General features: G+C 62.8%; 1 protein-coding gene across 6 annotated transcripts in view; it reads right to left on the reverse strand.

The window, feature by feature from the left end:
• The window catches only part of RIPOR1 (RHO family interacting cell polarization regulator 1), a 33,986-nt gene extending 22,712 nt beyond the window's left edge, over window positions 1–11,274 (reverse strand). For 2 of the 6 annotated variants that reach the window (XM_074583369.1, XM_074583376.1), the window contains exon 1: window positions 1,710–1,848. The gene's annotated coding sequence lies outside the window, so the exon portion shown is untranslated. Of the gene's footprint in view, window positions 1–677; window positions 840–1,709; window positions 1,849–9,868; window positions 9,976–10,074; window positions 10,314–11,088 lie in introns of those variants that run through there. The other 4 variants (XM_074583370.1, XM_074583371.1, XM_074583377.1 and 1 more) reach the window with 4 other exon arrangements.
• Between the last annotated feature and the right edge of the window lie 4,058 nt (window positions 11,275–15,332).

The raw sequence follows: 15,332 nt of genomic DNA on the forward strand, positions 1-15,332 counted from the left end.
TACCCACAGCCAGGCTGGCACCAACGCCGCCGCCAGCAGCATCCCTCGCCGCAGGGGCCGGGCACCCCGCATCCGGGCAGGCTCAAGCCCTCCCCCTTCGCTTCCTCGCCTCGTCCCCACACGGCAGCAGAAATAGAAGCGATATAAATGGCAGCCCTATAAATAACCCCAAAGCATGAGGCGGGGAGCTCGTCCCAGCCTGGCAATGGCCTCAACCCACGCAAAGCCAGGGTTTGGTCTGCCTCCGCCGTCCCCCGGGGACCCCGAATGCCAGCTCCCTGCCAACGACGGGCCTCCCAGGTCCCGTCCTTGAAGTCAGGGCTATGGCAGGAGCTCCGGGGCACCCACCGAGCCTTGGCCACCGGTGCAGGCTGGAGCCCAGCATGGTGGTATCCCTGGGGGATGTCCCCATGCCCCTGCCTGCCTCTTCTCGGGGTAGCAGCAGGCACCGGACGATGCCCACCCCAGGCACCTCACAGAGACCCAGGCTGCAAATTGCTGGGGAAAGCGGGAGCAGTGGCCAGGAGCCTCAGGAAGGGTTTGGGAAGAGGTGCCCTTGTCCCCACCACTGCCCCCGCTGCAGATCAACAGTTATCCCCCCAGTTGCACCCCAACACCCACCTCATCCGCTGCCCATCCCGGCATCCCCCATCCCCGCCCGCGTTCCCGTGCTCGACCCCATGGTGCTGGGTCCTCCCACGGGGGCTCGGCCACGGCCGCGCCAGCTCCCACCACGGCTCCTCTCCGCGTCAGGGACCTCCACCAGCCGAGAGCAGGACACGCCGCCGCCACCAAGCCCTGCGCTGCCTGATTTTGCGCGGCGTCATATCCTCACGCCCCAGCCCTGCCCGGGGGGACGCGGCAAGGCTGGTCCTCAGCCACCGGCCAGGAGACGGGTCCTCGGACAAGGTGGGATTCGTAGGAAGGGCAGGACATCCCGGCAGCCTCGTTAGACTCCTTTGGGAATCTGACAAGGGTAAAACCCTCTAAGGCCCTGGGATGCGAGCCTTGGGGTGGCAGGGAAAGAGTTAATGGTGTGAGGCCTTCCCAAGCACTTCTTGGCAGGCTGGGGAGGGCTGGGAGATAGGAGGATCGGGCCAGCAACAAAGCCAGATCTGTCTCATTAATTCCTCCGAGCATTCCTCCCCTCCTCACCCAGGAGGAGGAGGAGGAGGCAGCACCCAGCTGATATGGTCCCCTGGGAGACACAGCCCCCCACACACACCCGGGGGGTCCTGCTTGGGTGCAAGGCGCGGGGGGGGGGGGAGATGATGGGAGACGACTCCTCCGGTGTCCAGCAGAGCCCTCCATGGCCACGGGCAGCCCCCCCTTGCCCCTCCGTCCCGGATCGGGGGGGTGGGGGTGGACGACAGGACCGGCACCATCCCAAATGGCAGCGGAGGAAACCCACGCATCCCGGCCCCGGGGGGGGGGGGGTGGTTGGCGACAGCGGGTGGCTTTGTGGTGGTGGTGAGGCAAGGGGTGTGTGGGGGTCCTCGCCCCCATATACCACCCCCACCCACCCCCCCCCCGGAGCAGCACAGCCCTGTCCCCGTCCCCCTCGCCGTGGTGTCTTCGTCCCCACGGCGACATGTCCCCCCCCCACCACCAATTAAAGCCACCAAGCTCCCCCCTTCTTTTGTCCCCGTCCCCCCGCCCCAGAGTGCGTGAGGAGGTGGGTGGGGGGGGGAGGTGGCGGTGTCACTCACATGTCCCAGGAGAAGCGGGGGACGCCGGCCGGGCTCATCCCTTCTTTGTTCCGCTCCCATGGACGGGGGAAGCAAACCGGGAGAGTTGGGGCAGGCTCGTCTTGGCAGCGCCCACCCCGGCCCTCTCCATGGAAACGCGGGAGCCCATGTGATTCCGGGCAGGAAATGGCGGCCGGGAGGAGCCACCGCCGCCACCGCCATCACCGGCACCGCCACCGCCACGGTCGTGGCGGTGGCGGTGCCGGTGATGCCGGTGGCGGCTGGTTCTCTTGAGGGGGGTGGTGGGGGCCGGGGGGGGGAAGTGACACGAATGAAGTGGCATTTTCATCCCAGTTGGCCCCATCGCCTCCCCGAGGCCCGGCTGCAGGGAGCAGGGCCCGTCCCCACAGCGAGTGGCGCGTCCACCCTGGGGGAGCAAAGCACCCGCCGGCCTCCAGGGCCTCCCGGTGTCGTGGAATCACGGGATGGTTCGGGTTGGAAAGGACCTTAAAGCCCACCCAGTGCCACCCCCTGCCCTGGGCAGGGACACCTCCCACCACACCACGTTGCTCCAAGCCCCGTCCAGCCTGGCCTTGAACCCCTCCAGGGATGGGGCAGCCACAGCTTCTCTGGGCAACCTGGGCCAGGGGCTCACCACCCTCACAGCAAACAATTTCTTCCTGAGATCTCGGCTAAATCTCCCCTCTTTCAGCGTAAACCCCTTCCCCCTCGTCCCATGGCTCCCCTCCCTGATCCAGAGTCCCTCCCCAGCTTTCCTGGAGCCCCTTTAGGGCCTGGCAGGGGCTGGAAGGTCTCCCCGGAGCCTTCTCTTCTCCAGGCTGAACCCCCCCAGCTCTCTCAGCCTGTCCTCACAGCAGAGGGGCTCCAGCCCTCCCAGCATCTTGGTGCCAATGCAGGCTGCCACCCCGAAGGATGGCATGGTTACATGGTGCTGGCTTCCTCCTGGAGCATCATGGTTGCCCTGGATCCCTGCCCTTCCAATCCAGGTCCTGGCACCTCTGAGCATCCCTGGAGCTCTGGGTGGAGGCCATGCTTCCCCTGCCCTTCTAGTCCATGTCCTGGCACATCCAAGCATCCCCGAAGCTCCGAGTGGAGGCTGTGCTTCCTCTGCCCTTCCAATCCATGTCCTGGCACCTCCGAGCATCCCCAGAGCTCTGGCTGGAGGGGAGGGAGGAAGCCATGTTTCCCCAGCACCATGCCTGCTGCGGGGGGGATGCACCCTCTTCCTCTCCTTTCTCCCAAGCTCATCTTTCTCCCAACCTGTCCTAGATCGTATCCAATCGACCCAGTTTTAAATGGGACCGGTGCTTTTGCGGCCCCGGTGAGACATCCTCCGTGCAAGGACGATACAACGCAGCACTCTAGCCAGCCCCACGATGCAAAAGCGCTAATTAGACCATCGCCAGGTCTCGGGGCTCAGTGGAGTAGGGCAATATCAGTGACGAGGAAATCATTGCACCTCTGTCACTCTCCTGGGGCCGCACTGAGGAGCAGAGCACTGTTGCCAAGGTCACTCGGCGAGAACCAGGGCGTCCCAGCTCCCAGCACGGCCCTCCGGGCTGGCCTTGTTACGTGGAAGGAGAAGCGATGCAAAGATGGGAGAGAGGACAGCAGGTCCCACGGCCACCAGGGAAACGCCAAACCAAAGGGCCAGCAGGCAGAGAGGGTGTGTGGCTCCATCAAGCCAGCAGGGCAATCAATAACACAGTCCCTGTCCCACCAGGATGGTCCACCACGTGCCTGGCATGGTCAGCCCCACCATGCCGTGCTGTCATCGCCTGATTCAGCATCCCGCATGGATCGAGCAGCGGGCTGGATCCCACCAGCAAGGGTGTCACCACCTTGCTCGCTCCCAAAAGCTCTCCAAGGGCAGCCAGATCTCGCTGCGTGGTCACGGGGGGGTGAGGTTAACTGGGGGAAGGCAGGAAACCTCCTCTGCTACCACCACTTAGCAGGTTGTGTGGATGCTCGAAGTGCAAGTAGAGGTGCTCTGATGACCCCGTGGGACTTGCCCCGTGCGGACACTCTGCCCACATCCCTGCCAGGGCTCCCCCTGAAAAACCAGGGGCGGGGAGCTGACCCCATGCAGCACCCAAAGGAAGCTCTTGGTGCACAGAGTCGCTTGGGTCACCGTCCCCAAATCCTTCCAGCGATACCAGCTCCGGGTCAGCGCTTTGGCCCACCAACACGCCACCTCTGCAGGCTCTTGGCCAACCTGCCGCCAGACCTGCCACCACACCAGCAAGGTGGCCGTGGGGACTCGGTCTGTACCTGCAACCGTCACGGTATGGCAAAGTGGGCAATGTGGGAGCCCCCACCCACCCCGGCTCTGCGTGGGTGCATCTGATCCTCCCCCTGCCCCCAGCCTGGCTCGGTGGGCCGCCTAATGCCCACCACAGCTTGCCTGGGCTCACCCATCTCAACTGAAGATCACCAAGCTGGTCCTATCCCCTCCCTCGCAGCAAGGTGTGTCTTCCGATACTGAGCATTTAGACTGGGATGGGATAGGGTAGAATAGGGCGGGATGGGATGGGATGGGATAGAAAGGGAAAGGAAAGGGGGAAGGGGGAAGGGGGAAGGGGAAAGGGGAAAGGGGAAAGGGGAAAGGGGAAAGGGGAAGGGGGAAGGGGGAAGGGGGAAGGGGAGAGGAGAGGAGAGGAGAGGAGAGGAGAGGAGAGGAGAGGAGAGGAGAGGAGAGGAGAGGAGAGGAGAGGAGAGGAGAGGAGAGGAGAGGAGAGGAGAGGAGAGGAGAGGAGAGGAGAGGAGAGGCATATTTTCAGTTGGAAGGGACCTACAACAATCATCTAGTCCAACTGCCTGATCGCTTCAGGGCCGACCAAAAGTTAAAGCCTGTTATTAAGGGCATTGTCCACAGGCCTCCTAAACACTGCCAGGCTTGGGACACTGATTGTCTCTCCAGGAAGCCTGTTCCAGGGTTTGACCACCCTCTCGGTAAAGATTCGGGGTGCCTGGAGGCGCACTGACCCACACCACCACATTTCACTTACCTATGCCCCCCCCATTGCAAGGTAAAAGACCGTTCCCAGCCGCTGCCAGGATGGGGAGCAGCCGTGTCCCCCTGCAGCCATCAGGAGAGGGGACCGTAGCGAAGCGGGAGCCAAGAGGGCCGCCTGCCGCTCTCCTGCCCTCAGCCACACGCCTGCCCTGCCGGAGCGGGGATGTGGAGCTAAACATTCTCTCTGCCAAGGCTGGGGCTGGCACACCGCGCCGGCTATTCTAGGTCACGGGGAGCTCACTCGGCGCAGACCAGCTTTGCAAACAAAAGCAAGGGCAGGCTCGGCACCCCAGTGCCCGCAGCAGCCCCCCTGCCTGCCTGCCCCCCAAACACCCATCCATCCGGATGATGCCCACCGGCAGGCAGGGGTTAACCTTCCCGGCGTGGATAGGGATACTCCTGGAGCCAGGCCACCAGAGGAGGCTTCCCAGCAGTCCCCGCCTGGGCTGGGAAGCTGGGTGCTGGCGCAGGCAGGAGTCCCCGAGCAGCAAAGCACCCTGTCTGAGCACCAGCAGGCATCATCCAGCGCCTCCCAGCGCAGCATCGCACCGTGCCGGAGCTTGGTGACCCAGGACCACCCTAAGCACATTCTGTTCACTCTGTCAGCTTCAGCTGTGCCAGCTGCCTGCATCTGTCTGCCGCCACGCAGAGGAAGGTCTGAGCGATTGGCGGACCCTCTGCCCAAATTGCTCTTTTTGCTGCAGGCTGGGCCTGGAGCCGCCTCTTCCTCTCCCCTCTCTCCGGGGGGCAGGAGGCCAGCTTTTGGCTCCAGGCCTGCCTCCCCTCCACGGCTGCCCCGGAGCTGCTGCGTGCTCAGCATTCCTGCTCAGCGTCAGAGCAAGGCAGTAAGAGCAGGCCAGACCTTCAAACCTCCTAAATCTCGTGCCGACACGGCCACGGTGTGCTGAGCATGCTCGGAGCCCGGCCATCGTCCCCGAGAGCAGCCGAGGTGCCATCCCTGCTGCAGGCTTGGAGCTGAGCACCCCGGCATCCCGGCGCCGGGCTCCTTATCCCTCCAGGTGTACATTTTTGGGGAACACAACCTGGGAAAAAGCTAAAGGAGCCAGGGGTGGTGCCGGTGCAGCATGAGCAATGGGAGCCGCCGCTCCAGCTGACTCACCAGGGCCACGGCCGCGCTGGGGAACTGGCCAGCAGCGGGGAAAGGCTGTGCCAGCAGGTCCTCTGAGCCCTGCTGGAAACCCTTCCCCCGGCACGCTCGGGGCCAGCATGCGGCGTCTGCAGTCTGGGACCCAGCCCTGACCCAGCCCGTCCCTCTCCGTGGGGCAGAGCTGCCCATCCCGGCACTTTGCCTGCCCGTGGGGCTGGGACAAGGGAGGCAGGACATCCCCGCAGCGGTGCTGGGTGCCCGTCGGCTCTCCCAGACTCCGTGGCTGCCGATGGCACCCCAGCCCGGGCGCTGCAGCAAAGCCAGAACATCCAGACTGCAACTGCATCAGCTTCAGCCCCAGCGTGGGCCAAGGAGGGCAAGGAGCTGCAGAAGGGCACCAGGGGCTAGTCCAGGCTCTCCGGCCACCAGCCAGCTGTCCTTTCTCCTAACTCCACCCCAGGAAGGTGGCAGGCAGCATCTCCAACCCCGACCCCGGCTCAGCCCTGGGGGGCCTGAACATCCCCTGGGACCACATCACCCCCTGCAATCAGCCAGCCATCCCCGCCTCGGCACAGCAGGAACCACCTCACACACACCCCGAAGGAATCACTCCAAAAGTATTCATGATTCACAAGATTCCCGCAGCCCCTCGGGAACCGTCCGACACCGGGCAGGAAAGCTGAGGTCATGGGCAAGCCCTGGGGCCAGCCCAGCTCGGCGCACAGGAGAGGCTGGCACGGCCGGACCACGGTGCGGCATCGGCAGCCTGGGGATTCGGCATCGCACCGGGTGAAGCTCAGCCCATGGGCTGCGGCAGGAATACCTTACCCCGAAGCTGGCCCAGGCCAGGCACGCTGGTGCCGTAGGGGATGCAAGAGGAAAAGGCAATTCGGAGCACGAGGTGCTTCGGCAGGGCTGAATTTGCAAATTTGGCAGGGCCGTTTGCAAATGTATGCAAATACGGTCCTCGCCGAGCAGTGCAGGGGACCCCACGCGTACCCTGATCCGCTCCACAGGCGCCGCTGAGGTGGGGACCCCGTCCCCTCCTGAGCAACACCCACCGCACCCAAAACCAGAGAGCGGGTCCCTGCAGGGGCAGCCAGGGACACCCCCGCTGGTCCCCCGGAGCGAGAAAGCGCTCCCTGCAGCAAGCACCAGCCTCCAGCCACCGATCCCTCCCCTCCAGATGAAACAACAAAGAAAATGCAGGGACAGGGATTAAGGAAATGAAACCGGCTGCGCTGGGTAAGCAAGGCTAGGAAGTGGCTGTCATCATCTCCTGTCCCAGAGCAGATCCACATGCAAGGCACATATAAACCCAAGGGGAAGTCACGTGCTGGAGAACGTGTCGGACAACCGAGAGGTCTCCAAGCCATCCCTGCTCCTGGGAGCAGAACCCAGTGAGCCTCCCTACTCCCGATCCTGGCACTTCCATCCTCACTCAATCCCTGGGGAAGAGAAGACACAGGGAGACCTCCTGACACCATGAGCTGCGCTCTGCTCCTGAAGCTGGCACCACCAGATGGCATCTCAGGAGCTTTGCCCCTCATCCTGCATCTCTTCCGCCTGTCCCGAGCAGCTGGTCCAAAGCGGTCCCCGCTGGGAAGGGTGTCCCTGGAGGAAAGTGGTGGCAGCTAAACAGGCAGAACAGGGGTAAAACTGGTTGCCTAAAGCTACTGGTGGGGCAGGGGTAGCAGAGGGGGGGCTTCATGCCCATAGCATGGATCCTGACACATCCTCCCCACCCAAGTGATGCTCCCCTGAGCCTTAGGATGGGGAAGGAGCGGACCGATCCTGGCTCTCCACAGGTCAAGCCCCCTCTCACATGCCTCTAGCACATGTGTCAATGCCACCAGTCCCGAGCTGTGGCTCCAGCCGGTCTCTCCTGTCTCTGTCACATGCCCTGGCGCCCCTGGGCCAGCTCTGTTTACATGTGCGAGGCTCATATTCTCCTGCCGGGGATGAGTCAGGCTTCCCTCTGACACCCCGCCGGGGCAGCAGTGTCGGGGCCCCGGTGCTGCGTCACCCAGTTGGCGTTTGCCTCCCGACCAGCACAAGGCTGGCGAATGGCTGGAAAGGGCTCGCGGCAGCTTCCCATCCCGCTCAGAGCCATCTGCAGCCACACGGAAGGCGCTGGAGGCTGGAGCTCGCTGCCAGGAAGCTGTCCTTGGCTTGGCTCCACCGGGCCAGCTTCCTTCCCCTCCACCCCATAGGCACGTCACGGCTCAGCGCGGGGCGGGGGGGGTCAAGCCCTGAGTAAGTCCCCTCCAGAGGGTCTAGCGCGGGTGGGATGGCCAGGGCGCTGCTGAGGAACACCCACGCCTGCGAAACCTTGGGGTGCTGGGGTGTCTCCCGGGGTGCCAGCTCACAGGAGAAGGTGGGGGGTGTCCTCTGGATTTGGGACCACCAGGGGCAGAGGCTGGGGCTGGAAGGAGAAGCCAGCCCTCTTTCTGCCTGCGCGTCGCCCGCAGATGCTGAGCTGGCGCTGGACTTGTGGGGTGGCCGGACGGCTGCCAGCCCCACGCCACCACCCTGCCCGTGCACAGGAGTCTCCCCAGTGGGAACCAGCGGTCTGTCCCCTCGAGGGGGTCCTCAGCCGAGCCACAGTGAGGGCAGCATCCCTGGCCCTTCTCCGGGAGAGGGCAAACCCCCCCCCAGCCCCAGCGCAGCCCAGTCGCCCTGCCCTTCCATTGCTCCCAGCCCTTGCCCCCTGCTCCTTCTTCCCCACGTATCCCAGAGGCAGGAGAGCTCTCCCTCTCCGGTGAGAGGCCTTTTCCCTTTGTTTCCAACTTTCCCAGAGTGGGAAAAGAGCCTCGAGGCTCCTTTTCAGATCCCCCCCCATCTGCGTCCCCCTCGCTGTGCCCAGGGCTGGAAGCAGGCTGGCTCCGCGCGAGCACAATAACAAGAAGCGTGTTGGAGCCGTTGGGAAGCAGCGATGTTCCCGGATGGTATGCAACCCTGACAGCACTGGCTCTGCTTTAAAGGGTAACTTTATCCTGTAATAACAAACAAGAGGAGCCAAGTTCCTCCCCAGCGTCACTTCCCTGGCTCCGAGGAGAGGGACACTGGGGAGAGAGCTCATCAAAACGAGCTCAGATCCTTGTTCTTGCCATCGCTGGGGCTCAGTCCTCTCCCTGGAGCCAACAAGGGGGGAAGGATGCTCCAAGGAAGCAGGGCTGGGACATCCTGGCCATGTCACTCTGCGTCCCCAGGAAAGGCTGGGACACAAACCACGTGGCTGGAGAGGGTGGGATGGGTACCTGCTGCTCTCCAGGGATGTCCCTGCAGTCCCTGTGCCACTCGCTGGCTTTGCACAGATGCATTTGGGTGGTGACGTGCCGGGGCCCGAGGGATACAGCGGGGGTTGCGCAGCGGGGACAACCCCTCCAGTGAGCCCCATCCTGCTCCGGGGCTGAGCCTGCAAGCAGCAGCACAGCTCCCCCCGCACCGTGCCCTTGGCATACCCTGGGCAGCTTAACCCCATCCGCCGTCCCTGCAGCATCCCCACGCACGCTCACAGCACCCGACAGGCATGCCGGGCGGCTCGGCGTGGTGCCAGCTCCGGGTGCAGCCTCCCGGGAACTCGTTCTGCAACAGCTGGAAATTCAGGCCCAGCCGGTGACAGGGGACAGGCAGGGAGAGGCTGACCTGCACCAAACCCCCGGCAGGACCCTTCAAAGCGGGACTGGGTTGAGGACCTGCTCTGGCACCCTTTTGGGGGCGAAGGCGTGGGCAGGAGCCCCGCCGTGGGAGGGAGGGAGGGTGAGCACCTCTCTGCAACCCACAGGTGCACACTCCCGTGCTGGGTCCAGGTGACAGCACAGCTTGTACAAACAGGTGGCATCAGGTTTTTTTGGAAGATCCACACGTGTGGCTGTGCCAGGGTCCCAGGGCAAGGAGCAGGCTGGCCCAGGAGAACGGCTTGGTTTATGCCAGGGGGGATGTGATGGGCACATCAACATCTGCGGCGTATTTGCAAGACAGCGCGGAGCAACCCTGCATCACCCCGGCAGGCTCAGTGGCTGGGTGACCTACCTCTGCTCCTGCATGGACACTGATGCTCGGGAAAGGTGTCCCGCGGTGGTCACCACCAGGGAGGACACGGCCCCAGCCTGTGCTGACAGGACATTAAGGTCCCCTCCCTGCCAGACAAGTAGGAGGAGGACAATTTGGCTGAGCTCAGTTGCATGAGAAGATGATCTGGAGAAGGTTGCAGAGATGTCGGTCCGATTTCCACTTACCCAAGGAGCAGCAGGTAGCACCTCCGGAGACCCAGGGGTTCAATTAAACCCCGGCTTGTCAAACGAAGCTGGTGAAGTGCTGCAATTTTCTTCCCCAAGATGGATTTCCTCCAAACTGTTTATTAGGTGTTTGGGTTAAATCTGTGCAAAGCTGGTAAAGCTGCCACCTCCATGCTGCCTCCCCCAGCAGGTCAGGGGTCGGTACTTCCAGAAGGAAGCACCAGGCAGGATCCGACCAGCTAAAAGGGGGAAGAGAGAGCAAGGAGGGAATCATCGGCACCTGAAGCCTTCAGGACCTTCTCTCCACACTGAGGGATGACAATGCCAGTGTCCACCCTTTGCAAGGGTGGCTGTGGGAGACAACATGGCTCGGGGGAGACCTGCCGGGGGGTGCTGCTGGTCCCCAAGGAGGTAAAACCTGCAGGAAGCTCCCAGTACCCAACCGTCCTCCCAGGGCAGCCGTGGAGCCTTCCCGGCTCTGGCCAACGGGAGCGGGGAGCAGCAGGCCAGGAAGCAGCGGGTTAAAAGCTCGAGGTGGGACTTGGTGAGCTGCTTCCTCCCCCGCTAACAATAATACAGCAGAGGGAGAAGGGATGCCCGGGGCTCTGCAGGGCCAGATAGCGATGGAACAACCCCGGCCCCACAGCTGCGGTGTGCCGGAGGAAGCCTCGGCATGTTATCTGCTGGCCCCACTCGGCTTCCTTGGCAGCCCTTGTGCTGCAGCGACCGGGATGCGCTTCCTTCCGAGCCGCATTTCTCATGCGCCCAAGCTGGGTCCCAGTACTTTGATGGCAGCCCTGGGCCCCCAGCACCCTCCTGGCATTGGCACCCCCAAAAGAGCTGCAGGTCCTCACACCGTCTAGCCTTCCCGGCATCAGCCTATCTCACCGCTGGTGGCCCTGGGAATGGTCACCCCGGGGGCTCCGAGCCACAGGACCGCAGTGCCACCCGGCATGGAGATGTCCCCACCGTCATCACCACCGCGACCCCCCATGCCATGGAGAGTGCCCGCACCTTGGCAGAACGAAGAGCTGTTTTGGCTGGAAGAAGGCTCCTGCCGAGGGGATCTCCAAGTCCTGGCTGAGGTCCCTGCAGTTCTACTCCTGGTCTTTCCCTGGCCAGCCAAGTTCTGCTGCACCTGGAGCCGCTGCGACTGGCCGCCCTGGCCACACCGGCTGGTGTCCCAGCGCTTCCTCGTGTGCCGGCTGTTTGTGACCTGCCTCCTGCTCCACCTCCGCATCTGTGTCACAGGAGCAGCCCTTTTCCGTTCCCGGTCTCCTCTTTTGGCTCTCGCCCCCTGGAGCAGGGCTTTGCCTTCTGCGGGGGCTCTGCCTCCGGCTGTTTGTCCCCCTTGGGGGGCATGGGAGATTGCCTCTCAAAATGGGTCTTGCCCTGGTCCTGGCAAGTCCTGGCAAGGACTCCCCGTGTCCTCCCCACTCCTGTCCTGACCCACAGACCTGCCCGACCCAAGCTCCTGATGCAACAAGTCCTTCTCAGTGTTTACTGGTCTGAAAGAAGGCAGCTGGTGAAAGACCCTGGAAAATATGTGCCCTTCCCACCACTGAAGTCAATCGCAAGGGCCTGGAGAGCTGCCAGGCTCCCCAGAGCAGAGGTGCGTTTGCCCGCAGATGCTACCATGGCTCCACGGGGGCTGGTGGAGGCCGTCTGAGCTGCTCTGGGTGACAACCTCCCCGCCTGGTCCCTGGGAAGTCCCCAGCCGTGTTCCCGTGCCCTTGTGCAGCCCCTGCGTAAAGGGTTCCTGAGGGGTTGCCCAGATTTCCCTACCGCTGGACCCAGCAGCCCCCTGCGGCAACGTGCTGGTCCAGTTGGCTCCTGTCCCCCAGCTTCAGGATAGAGATAGATCAGCCGCTAAAAGCAGACGGCTCCTACATCATCCTTGCTCTGTCCCGGCTTGCCCCTGCCCCCAAGGAGCTGCTAGACGGCCAGGTGGAGCTGGCATCTCAAGTGTCTCCTGGGACACCGTGCTGTGAAAGGACACAGGGCATGGTGCTCAGGGCTGCGCGTTGCCATCGTGGTGGGCAGGGCGGACGCTGAGGTCTGACACTGCCCAGAGCCAGGAGATAAGCCTGACACAAAGGGCAGAGCCAGCAAAAGGGAGTAAGCGAGGCAGGAAACATCAGGCAGGAGAGGAAACGGGGAGATAATCAGCTGCAGGAGCACAAACACTCGGAACACGTGCAAAGGAAAAGCTGACACCACTTGGCAAGCATTTGGGCGGAGAGACCTGCAGTCTGGCCCCTCACTGAGGCTTCTTGAGGAACACCTGCCCTGGAGCACCTTAAGGTGCCTGGGTATCCCTGGCCTCCAAGTTACCATGGCTGACAGGGTCACTGGGAGCTCAACTCCAGCATCTGCTCCCTGGGATGAGGCTTTTCTCGGTGAGAAAATCATCCTGTGTCACCAACGCCGCAGACCATCAGCCAAGCTGATGGAGCATGTCCCAGCTTTCAGCAGTCCCATTTGTCCTCATGTCCCCAGGGCACCATCTGCATCCATCTCACGGGGCTGGCAGTGATGGGGGGCGGTATAAGCTGCCCACAAACAGCCGTGGGACTCCTGGCACAGCTCATCTCCCAGGATCCCACACGTGGCATGGGGCAGAAGGGAGAAACATGGAGAGAGATGAGGATGGAGCCAGACCACGGTGACTGGCGGGCTGCAGCTGGTTTGTGTGGAACAACTGGGGCAGGAGAACCTCTGTCAAGGGGCAGGGGGCGCGCTCGGTGGAGGCTTGGCCATGTCTGAGCCAGGGCTGGGCTAAGCACAGCCGTAGAGCTGCAGGATCAGGCCCTTCACCCATGCTCCTGCCCCTCAGCCATTCCTCACAGGGATTTCTCTCCTCCTGCTGCCATCGCAGCGCTGACAAATGCCCAGGGAGGTGCCCAGGTGGGCACTGACTCCTCCGGCCACAGATGAGAGCTGGGAAAGAAAAGAGCGAAGACAAGCGAGCATTTGCGTGAGAAATCAGGTGGCTGGGAAGAGCCCAGATGGTTCAGAGCTTCCCCGGGGATGGAGCTTCCCCTGAGGATGCAGCAGAAAGCTGAAGCCGGCATCTCCCTGCCAGGGAGCACCCATGGAGCAGTGGGTGCCTGGCGTGGGTACGGTTCCCTGCAGCCTCCCGAGGGCCTCGGAAAGCAGAGCACGGGCTCAGAAAAGCACATGTCAGCCTGGGCACGGGGAAGAGAGCGAGCTCCAAAGAACCTGGGGGCTTGACACAGCCAGGAAGGGGTTGGCATTAGCCCTTAGGCCAGGGATGGCACAGCAGAGCCCCAGCTCCAGGACAGAAGTGGGACCCGGGTGTCCCAGCTCCTGCAACTGCTCCAGAAAGTACCTGCCCATCCACTACAGAAAGTGCCTGTGAAGTAAGGGACTCCCTCTCCATCTGGGGATGCTCCCAGCACTCCTGAATTTCACAGGGGCATCTCGCCTCTCCTCCTGTCCCTGCCTGGGCACCTGGGCTGCTTGGGACCCCCAAAAAGGGGGTACAAGGAGCCAGGGGTCCAAGCTCTGGCAGCGCTGCTACCTCCAGCCACGGCCACTCTGTCCCCAAGCCCAGGCTGGCACCCAGGTTGCAGACGGTCCCTGCTGTCCCCTTTTTCTCAGCCTCTTGAAAGTCTCAGCTGCCAAAATGCCACTGGTTTGGGAGGAAAAAAACCTCACTGGTCCTGTGACTCACCGGGCTGCGGGTGCCAGGGCTTGTTGGAGCTTGTCAGGGCACAGCTCGCCTCGGCGGGGCAGAGACGTGGCTCCAGCCCAGTAGACTGCCCCGATGCTCTGTCTGCTTGGGGGGTGAAGCCTGGGGCTGGGGGGACGGTGGCATTCATGCTCCTGGCTGGGAAAGGGGGGGGCGGCTCCTGTGCGGAGCGGTGCAGGGCCTCAAGATTCCCAGCAAAGCCGGTGCTTCCAGGCAAGCCCGCGGTCTGGGGGAGAGGTCTGACCCCAGAAAAGGCCAGACCCAGAGGGACAGAGGTGCTACAGCAGATCCTCCAGGTGAGAAAGAGGAGGTGGTGGCCTCTGAGGCAAGGAGCGCTGGCTTTGCCTCTCCTGCAAGCCAGGTTGCTCTGCCCACCTGAGACTAGGCTTGGTTTTGAAGGAGCCTCATCTCCCCCCATATCCCCCCAAGGAGAAGCTCTTTCCAGATGGGGCAGAACCCTGCTGAGAAAACCCAGCACCAGCCCAAAGTCTTTTTCCTTGGGGATGTTACCACCTTCTGGGCAAATTCATGCAGCCCAGGGCTGCCTGGCCCATCCTATTAAGGTTCTCAGCCTCTCCATCCCGCAGAGATTCCCATGCTGTGCTCCCCCATGGGACCAGGTTTCCCCCACCCCGGGGTACCGTGCCCAGTTGGGGCTCCACTGGGAAGGGCTGGCCTGGGATTGCAGAACTGGACTGTGGTGCTACTGCTCCTCCCATTCCAGTCCTGAGGCTGCTCCCAAGGACACTGTGTCCTGCACAAAGTCCCCCTGAGAGGTCTCCAGCAAAGACACTGTGCTTTGGGTGGAAGCACAGCAGAGACCAGGCAGACCTGGGCACACTCCGTGGCCAGGGAGGCCAGCAGGGCTTTGAGCTGGTTACGTGTCCCCTGGGACCCCCCTTCGGCTCAGAATCACAGAGTGGTGGGGTTGGAAGGGACCTCTGGAGATCATCCTGTCCAACCCCCTGCCAGAGCAGGGTCACCCACAGCAGGTGGCACAGGAACACGTCCAGGAGGGTTTGGAATGTCTCCAGAGATGGAGACTCCACCAGCTCTCTGGGCAGCCTGTGCCAGGGCTCTGCCACCCTCACAGGAAAGAAGTTCCTCCTCACGTTTAGGTGGAACTTCCTATGGTCAAGTTTGTGCCTGTTACCCCTTGTCCTGTCGCTGGGCACCACTGAGAAGAGCCTGGCCCCATCCTCCTGACACCCACCCTTTAAGTGTTTATAAGCGTTGATAAGATCCCCCCTCAGTCGTCTTTTTTCCAGACTGAACAGCCCCAGATCCCTCAGCCTTTCTTCATCAGAGAGGTGTTCCAGTCCCCTCATCAGCCGAAGGCAAGGCAGGCAGACTGCTATAGTCATAGAATAGTTCGAGTTGGAAGGGACCTTTAAAGGCCATCTAGACCAACCCCTCTTCCAGGAGCAGGGACATCTTCAACTAGATCCGGTTGCTCAGAGCCCTGTCCAACCTGAGCCCTGGAATGTTTCCAGGGATGGGGCATTGACCACCTCTCCGGGCAACCTGGGCCAGGGTCTCACCA

Source organism: Larus michahellis, chromosome 4, assembly GCF_964199755.1.
Source record: "Larus michahellis chromosome 4, bLarMic1.1, whole genome shotgun sequence".
In the NCBI taxonomy this organism is placed as follows: domain Eukaryota; kingdom Metazoa; phylum Chordata; class Aves; order Charadriiformes; family Laridae; genus Larus; species Larus michahellis.